Source organism: Euleptes europaea, chromosome 3 (assembly GCF_029931775.1).
Source record: "Euleptes europaea isolate rEulEur1 chromosome 3, rEulEur1.hap1, whole genome shotgun sequence".
NCBI lineage: Eukaryota > Metazoa > Chordata > Lepidosauria > Squamata > Sphaerodactylidae > Euleptes > Euleptes europaea.
Window position 1 is genome coordinate 92,972,683 of NC_079314.1, and position 11,607 is coordinate 92,984,289.

The 11,607-nt window shown below is 44.7% G+C and overlaps 2 protein-coding genes across 2 annotated transcripts in view; both read left to right on the top strand.

Moving 5' to 3' along the window:
- The window catches only part of PVALB (parvalbumin), a 179,728-nt gene that overhangs the window by 11,807 nt on the left and 156,314 nt on the right, over nt 1–11,607 (top strand). The window lies entirely within an intron of this gene.
- Nucleotides 10,074–11,607, top strand: part of IFT27 (intraflagellar transport 27) — a 195,563-nt gene continuing 194,029 nt past the window's right edge. Inside the window, exon 1 of the mRNA XM_056847383.1 lies at nt 10,074–10,083. The gene's annotated coding sequence lies outside the window, so the exon portion shown is untranslated. The remainder of the gene's footprint in view (nt 10,084–11,607) is intronic.

Sequence of the window (11,607 nt, forward strand, 5' to 3'; positions counted from 1 at the left end):
GAAGTGGAGGCAGAGCTATAGTGGGAAGAGTAGGAGTGGGGGATATTATTTCCCCTCTCCTACACGTCCTTGCAAATCTCCCTCTTGTTACAGATTAACACATATCCTAGGCACACATATGGAGAAGTTAATGCCGTTGAACTTAGTTAGACTTACTTCCAAATAACTGTGTGAAGGACTTACACAGTCATGTTTAAAGAAGCTACTCAATTTTCGCCATCATAAGAACATAAGAAAGGCCCTGCTGGATCAGACCAAGGCCCATCAAGTCCAGCAGTCTGTTCACACAGTGGCCAACCAGGTGCCTCTAGGAAGCCACTAACAAGACGAGTGCAGCACCATCCTGCTTGTGTTCCACCGCACCCAAATTAATAGGCATGCTCCTCTGATACTAGAGAGAATAGGTATGCAGCATGACTAGTATCCATTCTAACTAACAGCCATGAATACCCCTCTCCTCCATGAATATGTCCACTCCCCTCTTAAAGCCCTCCAAGCTGGCAGCCATCACCACATCCTGGGGCAGGGAGTTCCACAATTTAACTATGCGTTGTGTGAAAAAATACTTCCTTTTATCTGTTTTGAATCTCTCACCCTCCAGCTTTAGCAGATGACCCCGTTTTCTAGTATTATGGGAGAGGGAGAAAAACCTCTCCCTGTCCACTCTCTCCAAACCATGCATAATTTTATAGACCTCTATCATGTCTCCCCTCAGCCGCCTTCTTTCCAAGCTAAACAGCCCTAAGCGTCTTAACCGCTCCCCATAGGACAGTTGCTCTAGTGCCCTAATCATTTTGGTTGCTCTTTTCTGCACCTTCTCAAGCTCTGTAATATCCTTTTTTAGGTGTGGTAACCAGAACTGTACACAGCATTCCAAGTGTGGTCTCACCATAGATTTGTACAGGGGCAGTATGATATCAGCAGTTTTATTCTCTATTCCTCGTCTAATTATGGCCAGCATGGAATTTGCCTTTTTACAGCAGCCGCACACTGGGTTGACATCTTCATTGACCTATCCACTACCACCCCAAGATCCCTTTCTTGGTCTGTCGCTGCCAGCACAGATCCCATCAGTGTATATGTGAAGTTGGGATTTTTTGCCCCAATATGCATCACTTTACACTTACTCACATTGAATCTCATTTGCCATTTTAATGCCCATTCTTCCAGTATGCAGAAATCCTTCTGGAGCTCTTCACAGTCCCATTTTGTTTTAACCACCCTAAATAATTTGGTGTCATCTGCAAACTTGGCTACTTCACTGTTTAACCCCAACTCCAGGTCATTGACGAACAGGTTGAAAAGCTCCGGTCTCAACACAAATCCCTGAGGCACCCCACTGCTCACATCCCGCCATTGTGAGAACTGACCATTGATTCCTACTCTCTGCTTCCTATTTTTGTATGTGGCATGCAATTGTGATCGGTTGCAGCTCCCCAGCAGGTGTACATGTAATGGAATAAATCTATGTAACCCTTTAGCTCGTGATGATATACACTCTTAGTCTGTGGCTCAGTGGTAGAGCATCTGCTTGGCATGCAGGAGGTCCCAAGTTCAATCCCTGACATCTCCAGTTAAAGGGACTAGGCAGGTAGGTGATGTGAAAGACCTCTACCTGGGACCCTGGAGAGCTGCTGCCGGTCTGAGTTGGCAATACTGACTTTGATGGACCGAGGGTCTGATTCAGTATAAGGCAGCTTCATGTGTTCATGTGACATTTAAAGCAGCCCGCTATATTAGGTGATAGTTATTGTTGATTCATTTTCCATTGGCAAATTCAGAGTGACTTACATAAGAGCTTCCAGTGATCTCCTGTAGGCACGCTGTACACGTTGATGCTGACTTATACTGAATTAGATAATTGGTCCATCAAGGTCAACATTGTCTATTAAGGCTGGCAGCAGCCCTCCAGTGTCTCAAGTGGAGGTCTACTACCTGATCCTTTCAGCCGGAGATGCAGTGGATTGAATCTCCTGGGACCTTCTGCATGCCAAGCAGATGCTGTACCACTGAGTCACACCCGTCCCTATTTATCAGGTGAACATAAAAAAAGCCATGCTGGATCAGACCAAGGTCCATCAAGTCCAGAAGTCTGTTCAAACAATGGCCAACCAGGTACCTCTAAAAAACCCACAAACAAGACGACTGCAGTGGCATTATCCTGCCTGTGTTCCAAAGCACCTAATATAATAGGCATGCTCCTCTGATCCTGGAGAGTTTGGGTATACATCATGACTAGTATCCATTTTTACTAGTGATAGTGATCCATTTTTACTAGGTGCACACCCATGTGATTCATGAATTATATTATTTTTTCTTTTTGCTCTTCAGATAAACATTCTACTCACACAGCTTTTGTGTGAGCATCAAAAGAGTTGAACTGCAGCATCTTGCATAATCTGGGTGGCCCCAGAACGCACCTATAGACTGAAATTACTGCAACTGTCACATTACTTCCATGAAACCAATCAAGAGCTACCTATGTGTAATGTATAAAATCATGTATGGGTTGGTTCAGTTCCTACTTACCTTTCTCATATGTCAATTAACTGGTGTAAAAAAAATACATCTTAGCCCTCCAGAAAACTGAAAATGAAGATACCCCACTTGTGAATGTAGTGGTGACAATCCAACACAGAGGTAAATGTCCTTATGTCCATTGACTCCCAATGGGCTTAAACATGCTTAACTTTGTGATGGGTTGTGGAAATAAATTCGATGGATTTCAATATAGTTGACCTCAATATAGTGTTATTGGGACTCAAGAGCAAAAGAAGACAGTAAAGTAGTTTGATGTCCTTGAAAAGAAATGGCTAAAGAAGTTCTAAATAACTGTTATTGTATGATGAGGGCTAGGAAACCAAGACTTGTATCCTGTGATACAGGATAACTCTCAACCGGTACCTATGTTTACTGGGGTTCCTATAACTACTACAGCTCACAGATGAGGATGCTTGTTACTAAGCAACTGCCCTTGGTGGCGGTCTCATAGTTCCAACTCTTTGTCTCCAGTTCTGGACAAGGACCTGCTTGATGAACTACTTTGGCACCTCAGTTGAGACCATGGAAGAGGTGAGGTAAACATTTATGAGGGAGGCTTGACTTCAGAGATAAAAATAACCCTCCCAGGCAGCTATGTACAAACAAAGATGTTGAGGTAGTGTGACCTACACAAAGGGGGCTTGGTTTTTAGACACAGGTCAGTGCTGTGGGGCCTTTGCTGCTGTCTTGCTGCTAGTCCAGGCCACATGTGGCAGGCATGTTGGGCTCTCCTTGGCCACCTCTGGCCACTGATTTGGAGCCACATCTGGTTGGCAACCCTGGGAAACGCATGGCATGTATACAGTTCATATCTAATCATTGTCGTGCTGTTCGCAGCCAGAGGTTTTCTGAAAATGGCCAGGCAATATCTGTACAAGCATAAGGAGAGAAGAGACTTGCTTCAGTGTCAGCAGGAGCTTGAGGAGGTGAGTTCCTCGCTCCAGTGCCAACCAGAACAAAAGATGGTTCAGCCTTTACCCCGATACATACAAGAGCTTGAAGAGGTTAGTCCTGTGCTACGATATCTGCAGCACCCCGAAGAATTTACTGCCTTCCATCAACAACTACCACAGCCAGAGGAAGAGGATGATACCTCAGTTCAGCAGTCTGAGAAAATCTGTCCTGTGCTCCAGTATCTACAGCAGCTGGAGGAGATTGGTAGTAACCTCGTCAAAAGGGACAGCTGTCTCATGTTTTCCTGCCAGGGAAATGCCAACAAAGTGGAGAATGTGACTCAGGTGAAAACATGTGGGTCTGGTGAAGCTGTATCAGGATCTTCAGGGGAACACCAAAAGTTAATATTACATTTCTGGCTTGTGATGAGGAGAGGGAATGTCCCTTTTAAGCTGTGCTTGGTCACCTATAGATACCACAAGATTTTGGTAATAACTGGAATTTGGCAGTGTCTTTGCAGTTCCACCTACCAGTGGTACTGTACCAAACCAGACACTGGAACTGACCAGAGTCTAGAGAGTTTCAACCCAGGTCCAGATGGCTGCCTTAATACTATGGACTAGGTGGTCTATAAGCAGGTACTTCTTCCAGTAATGAGTCTTGGAGGCCTCTGGAATCTGAAAGAGATTTCAGAATAGGAGGCAGAATTTCAGCAGACCTCTGGAAGAAAAATCTAGATTATTTTTAATGGCATGAGTTGAGCAGAGGGATGGGGGACTTGTCAGCACCAAAGAAAAGCCATGAGCTAGAAGGTCACAACTTATTTGCTAATCTTGCTGTCATAATTGTGAAGGAAACAAGTGTGGTGAATTGTGAGAAGCTGTCAGTCACCAACTATGTTTCGCAGACAGCTAAGGTGACCAAGGACCATCATACTGATATCTACTTATATTTAAAATTTAGATTAGGAACCCCCAAACAGACTTTGAATTGAAACACTTGATGTGTGTGGAGGGGAGTACCTTTTTTTTACCTCAGGGCTGTAAGACTGTTTTTGGATTATATGGTAAAAAAAATTCTTAACAACCAGGAAGGCTACACTTGATTTCAGTGAGTCTACAGTAAATTCTAATTTGGCTATGAAGCTCACTTGAGTGACTTTGAGCCAGAGCCTCTCTCTCTCAACTTAAACCTACTTCACAAAGGCTTTGTGAGGACAAAGTGGAGGAGAGTCAGTGGTTGGGCTATGACTACCCTTCCTGATGAGGCTGTTGTGAAGATAAAAAGGCATAGGGGAGAATTATATATGGTGCTCTGAGCTCCTTGGAGGAAGGGTGAGATAAAAATGTGAGAGAAGGAATATGAGATCAGGAATATGAAGTATTGTGAAGTAAGAGCCCCACTTCTTCTACTGAGAATTCCCAAGATAATGAACAAGGGTTGATAACTATAATTTAAAATACTATGTATTTGATACAACTTGATTCAGTTTAAAGTGAGCAGCAAGAATTTCAGAGACACATGGAGGTTTGTGTTGTGAGTGACACTTATACCTACAGTTTGGAGAAATGTCACAATCACATGGGATTCTCCTAAAAGAAAGTAAAGCCATGTTCCAAACTAATTGATACTCCATCTCCGGAAACATCTGGTTCAAGCTCCATGGAATGATCTTTCAGCTTTCAGAGAGCCAATCTGGTGTAGTGGTTAAGAGCAGTGGTTTGGAGCAATAGACTTTAATCTGGAGAACCGGGTTTGATTCCCCACTCCACCACATGAGTGGTGGATGCTGATCTGGTGAACTGGATTGGTTTCCCCACTCCTACGCATGAAGCCAGGTGGGTGACCTTGGGTAAGTCACAGCTCTTTTAGAGCTCTCTCAGCCCCACCTACCTCACAGGGTGTCTGTTGTGGGGAGGGGAATGGAAGGTGATTGTAAGCCGGTTTGATTCTCCCTTAAGTGGTAGAGAAAGTCAACATATAAAAACCAACTCTTCTTTAATTCATAGATTGTTCATAATCGCCTGAATTTAGGTTTAGCAACGAGATGTTGAAAAATGTGTAGAGAGGAGCAATAAAGAAAAGGAGACTGAGAGGGTAATAATACAAAGTCAGAGTCCATTCCTATTAAAGTAGCAATAAGTGACCTCAGGGGCTTTATCTGGCCTTAGGGGTTCCTCTCTAGCATAGGCTTTTCCCCCAAGAGACTTCTTATGATTGTTCTAATGTGAAATGAGACACAGATAAAAGGGTCATTTTATGCTTCTCTGCTGACGGTACCATCAGCAACAGATGGTCTGTCAATGTTCTTGTTTTATGTTTCCCAATTGAACAAGAGTGAGAGAAGATGAGATATATCATAAGAATTTCATGACAGAAAGCTGTTGCTGTTCACCTCACCTAGGGGGGTGGAGGAGGACAAGGAGATAAAGTCCTCTTAGCCTAGATATGTAGTAGGGTTGCCAACTCTGGCTTGAGAAATACCTGGAGATTTGGGGGCATTGCCTAGGGAAGGCAGAGTTTGGGGATAGAAGGAATCTCAATAGGGTTGTGATGTCATACCATGGTTATGAAACCCATAGATACAATTGGTCACTGCTGTCATACATATTCCACCATGATGGCATGGCAAGGGATGTGATGCCCTCTGAGGTTGCCATTTCAGTCCGAGAAAATTATCTCTGTGATCTGGAGATCACTTGTACTTCTGGGAGAACTCCAGGGGGCTCCACCTTGAGGTTGGGAAACCATAAGTAGGCATATCACTGAAGAAGGGATATAGGATCAGTTCTGACCTGTGTGTATTCAGTGGATGAGTGGAAGAGAGGCTACATGCATATAAGTGTGTGCATGTAGGACTCTTTCATCATGACTGTACACAAGCCAATACTCCTAGGCCTTGTTCTATCCTCTCACTGGCTGGATATATACAAGGGAAGGGAACTGTCCTTAGGATCCTACTCTCCACTCTAACTTGTTCTTTGCACATGTACAAAAGTCTGAAAAAGGCTGGAGTAAGAGTCTGACGTGCACAATGCGATAGCTCTCTGCCCTCACCCTTGCCGGAAAGGAAGAGTTCTGAGGCCTTTCCATATATATTGTCTCACAGAGTTGTGTGAGTCAGGGGATGTTGCCAGTGTTCTTCTTTCAGCCTTTATACAACCCTGAAATACGGCAGGCTGTGTTCCCAGCTAGTCCCCTGAGATGCTCTGCCCTGTCTAGGGTTGCCAGCTCTGGGTTCGGGGTGGAGCTTGAGGAGGGCAGGGTTCAGGGAGGGACTTCAATGGGGTACAAAGCCATTGAGTCCACCTTCCAAAGCTGCCATTTTTCTCCAGGTGATCTGATCTCTGTTGGCTGGAGATTTGTTGTAATAGCGGGAGATCTCCAGCCATCACCTGGAAACTGGCAACCCTAGCTCTGTCTCAGGCACAGTGACAGCACACAGACTCCTATCAAAATCACCTAGCGTTGCCAACCTCCAGGTACTAGCTGGAGATCTCCTGCTATTACAACTGATCTCCAGTCGATAGAGATCAGTTCACCTGGAGAAAATAGCTGCTTTGGCAATTGGGCTCTATGGCATTGAAGCCCCTCCCCTCCCCAACCCCGCCCTCCAGAGACACAATTGGTCACGGCTATCATACATATTCTACATATTCTACCAAAAGGAAAAAAAGCCTGTAGCTTTAAGAAGTGAATGCCCCATCATTTGTGGCTGTTGCTGGGCAACCACAATAGTAATTACATTCTTCAAGCCTGTTGTCCCCCAGTCTCTGTAGGGCAATCTGAATTAGCAAGTGAAACTTGTTACTACTTGGAGATTCATATCATCTACCAGTTGCTCTGAGTCGAGTCGCCGGTAAAAGAACAGCTACAGAGCCTGGTTGCAAAGATGCCCACCCCGTTCCTTTTCAGAACAGAAACAAGGGCTTTTGTAACATAACTTTATAACCAGCGGCAATATATTGATGTCCTGAAATAACTTATACACACTCTATTGGATGTAATGCTCACAATTTTGTTTAAAATAAAGTTCAAACCTGGTGACATCTACAGGTGATCTACTATGATTAAGAGAGTGAGCAGTGAGTTTGGTGATGCTGGTTCAAAAGTTCAGACATGGGTCTTTTATGCATGGCTGTTTCCCTCGCCGTCACCCCTCCAACGACTTTGGGTCTTTGTTTGGATTATGCATGCTGTTTCTGATAATCAGAGGTAGGGTGACAATGTCCAGGTACTAGCAGGAGATCTCCTGTTATTACAACTCCAGCCCATATAGATCAGTTCACCTGGAGAAAATGGCTGCTTTGGCAATTGGACTCTATGGCATTGAAGTCCCACCCCTCCCCAAACCCCACCCTTCTCAGACTCCACCACCAAAACCTCCCACCGGTAGTGAAGAGGGACAGGCAACCCTAATCAGAGGTCACCTTGCTCTCCCCCTACGTTTCCTTGCATTTTGCCTGTGTTTTGAGAGACCTGTTTTATCTTAAATTTGAAAACGCTCCCTTGGGGTGCCAGACTATTTTCACTCTGAGCTCTCCACTTGTGCTGTAGGAATAAAAGAAGTCTACATTATATAGTGTTGCAAGCCCTGAGAGAATCCACTGGTTCTCACACTGCGGGTTACCAGTTACAGGTGTGTTGTGAGTCCAGAAGGGAGGAAGTGTGGGGCACAGTGAACTAGAACAGTTGAGTCTGGGAGGCTCAGTGGCAAATGTGGGGTAGCCTCTGAGTGTGGCATGGTCACAGAATTCAGCCTGTTGCTCACAAATGCTATATATTTATAAATACTAAAGATCAGAATGATATGTGTTCATTGTTAACTGATGTGAGGTTCCTGCATTTTATGCAGGAGAAAGTGGGACAGAATAACTTTGCAAGTGGTTCCCCAAAAGTAAATTTAGAAAGGAATCCACCTTCAAAAAGTTTAAGATAATCCACACTTTGTTTCTCTTGACAGCAGGTGCCCATGGATTTGGCCTTCCCGTTTCCTGCCACCACACATCATAAGACCAGAATGGCCGATGAAGCAACAGGTTAGAAATCTAATGGGGAGAGTGGGAGGATGGCATCTAAATTCTCTAGAATTATAATCTTTGTGAAGGCTAATGTAGGCTCCCTACGCACACACTAGGGTTGCCATATCCCCCCGGCCCCTGGCAGGGGATGGGGGGTGGGTAGGGTTGCCAGACCCAGGTTGAGAAACTCCTGGAGATTTGGGGATGGAGCCTGGGAAAGACTGGGACCTCAGTGGGGCATAATGCCACGGAGTCCACCCTCCAAATCATCCATTTTCTCCAGGGGAACTGATCTCTGTAGTCTGGAGATGAGTTATAATTCCTGGGGATCCCCAGGTTCCACCTGGAGGCTGGCATCCCGAACACACACAAACACACCATCACAATCTAGGTCTGCATTGTGACAGGGAGGGGAAAGAAGCTGAAACTGCTTCTGTAGTCTCCCTTCAGCTCCTCCCTTTCCACAGTCTTTTCTGCTTAATCAGGTGGAAGTTCATTCTCTGACTCCGAGCTAATAATTCTGTAGGTGGCAATAGTGCCTCTTTGTCAGAATATGCATATGGTCAGGGAAATATGGAGAAATGTTAATGTGTATATGGAGTTTGCTGCTTCCCTCCCCCAATCTGAACACAGAAAAGGTCATGCATTTTTTTTGCTTCTACGAGATTTACCTGCAGTCTATGATACAATGGGCCATGCCATTTCGTTGAGGCATTTGGAAGCAGAAGTATTCATTAGGAGATGTGCTCTGGACTGGTTCAAATCATTCCTCACAGACTGAACTCAGAACGTTGCCATCAGAGACCAGTTGCCATCAGTGTAGGACCTGCCCCGTGGTTCCACATGGCGCAGTCCTATTATCCATTTTATTCAACCTCTACGTAAAGGACAAATTGTTCATCATTTTAGGATTGGCTGTCATCAATATGCTGATGACACCCAGCTCGATACCTCTTTATCCAAATCTTGTAGTGATGCAGTGTGTGTGTGTGTGTGTGTGTGTGTGTGTGTGTGTGTGTGTGTTAAGTGCTGTCAAGTCGCTTCCGACTCATGGTGACCCTATGAATGAAAGTCCTCCAAAATGTCCTTTGACAGCCTTGCTCAGATCTTGCAAATTGAGGGCTGTGGCATCCTTTATTGAGTCAGTTCATCTCTTGTTGGTCACAGTGATGCAGTAGAGGTCCTGAATCACTGCCTGTCCACTTTAACTAAATGGCTAAGAATGAACACAGATTGAAACTAAATCCTGCCAAGCAGAGGTAAATGCTGGCTGAGATCTTGGTGCCTACTGGGCTCCAACTTTTGATGGGGTTCTACTGATCCTTTTGATGGGGTTCTACTGATCCTTGCTGATGCAATCAAGAGCGTAGAGGTTATACTGGATCCAGTGTTACCTCTGAAGAAGCAAGTTAATGCAGCTGCAAAAAAAAAACACGCTTTCTACCGACTTAATTTAGCCTGGAAGATGGCCTACTACCTTGACTTGGCTGATCTTAACAACTTCGCCATGCCATGGTAACACTGAGACTAGAGTTCTGTAATATAGTTCTAGACTACTGTACATAGGTCTCTCCTTAAAGTCAACTCAGAGACTCCAGTTGGTGCAGAATGCCACAGCTCGGTTATTATCAGGAGCTAGGCACCTCCGTTAGTCTCTTGCCATGAAAACCCCCAAAAAGGGGTCGCCATAAGTTGGCTGCGACTTGACGGCACTTTACACACACACACAGGCAGAATATGCATATTAGTCCCATTCTTCAGTCACTCCATTGGCTGCCCATCAGTTGTGTGTGGGTTAAGTGCCATCAAGTCGCTTCCGACTCGCGGCGACCCTATGAATCAATAGCCTCCAAAATGTCCTATCTTTAACAGCCTTGCTCAGGTCTTGCAAATTGAGGGCCGTAGCTTCCTTTATAGAGTCAATCCATCTCTTGTTTGGTCTTCCTCTTTTCCTGCTGCCTTCCACTTTTCCTAGCATGATTGTCTTTTCCAGTGACTTTTGTCTTCTCATAATGTGACCAAAGTATGACAGCCTCAGTTTAGTAATTATGCATCTAGGGTCAGTTCAGGCTTGATTTGATCTATAACCCACAGATTGGGGGGGGCGGGCGGACCACAGTATCCATAACATTCTCCTCCAACACCACATTTCAACGGAATCTACTTTCTTCCTATCCGTTTTCTTCATTGTCCAGCTTTCACACACATACATAGTAATAGGGAATATGATGGCATGAATTAACTTGATCTTGGTTGCTAGTGACACATCCTTACACTTAAAAATCTTTTCTAGCTCCTTCTTGACTGCCCTTCCCAGTCTGAGTCTCCTTCTGATTTCTTGGCTGCAGTCTCCCTTTTGGCTGATGATGGAGCCAAGGAATACAAAGTCCTGAACAATTTCAGTTTCCTCATTGTCATCCTTAAAGTGGAGTAATTCTCCTGTAGTCATTACTTTTGTCTTCTTGATGTTCAGCCGTAGTCCTCCTTTGGCATTTTCTCCTTTAACTTTCAGCAACAGTTACACATCAGTTACTGTGTTCAATTTGATGTCCTGGCTATCATATTCAAAGCCCTTCATGGCCTTGGACCCTCATGTCTGCAGAACTGCCTTTCCACCTATGCTCTGCCATGGGAGCTTTGGTCATCTGATCAGTGCTTTCTGCGGGTGCCACCCTGCAAAGAAGCAACATCAACTACCCATGCGCATGCATTCTCTGTGGTGGAGAGAATCCCCACCTTTCGGAATGGCCTGCCTGATGAGGTCAGGAAGACTCCCCCTCTCTCGGCATTGCACAACTATGCAAAGCTGAATAATTCAGGAAGGCATTTTTACAAAGGTAACAGGGCTTTATTGTAATGCAATTGGTTCTGAAAGAATGCTCTAATAAAGGGAAAGAGACTGTGGACTATACTACTGTGTATAGTATGCACGCTCTGTTGCTTGTATGTGTTATCCTGTTATGTAATTTCTCCATCTTTAACGTGCCATGTTAATATTATTCTTTGTTTTAACTTTGTTCTAGATTTGTGTGTATGTGTAAAGTGCCGTCAAGCTGCAGCCGACTTATTGCAACCCCGTAGGGTTTTCAAGGCAAGGGACTAACAGAGGTGGTTTGCCAGTGCCTTCCTCTGATTAACAACCCTGGTGTTC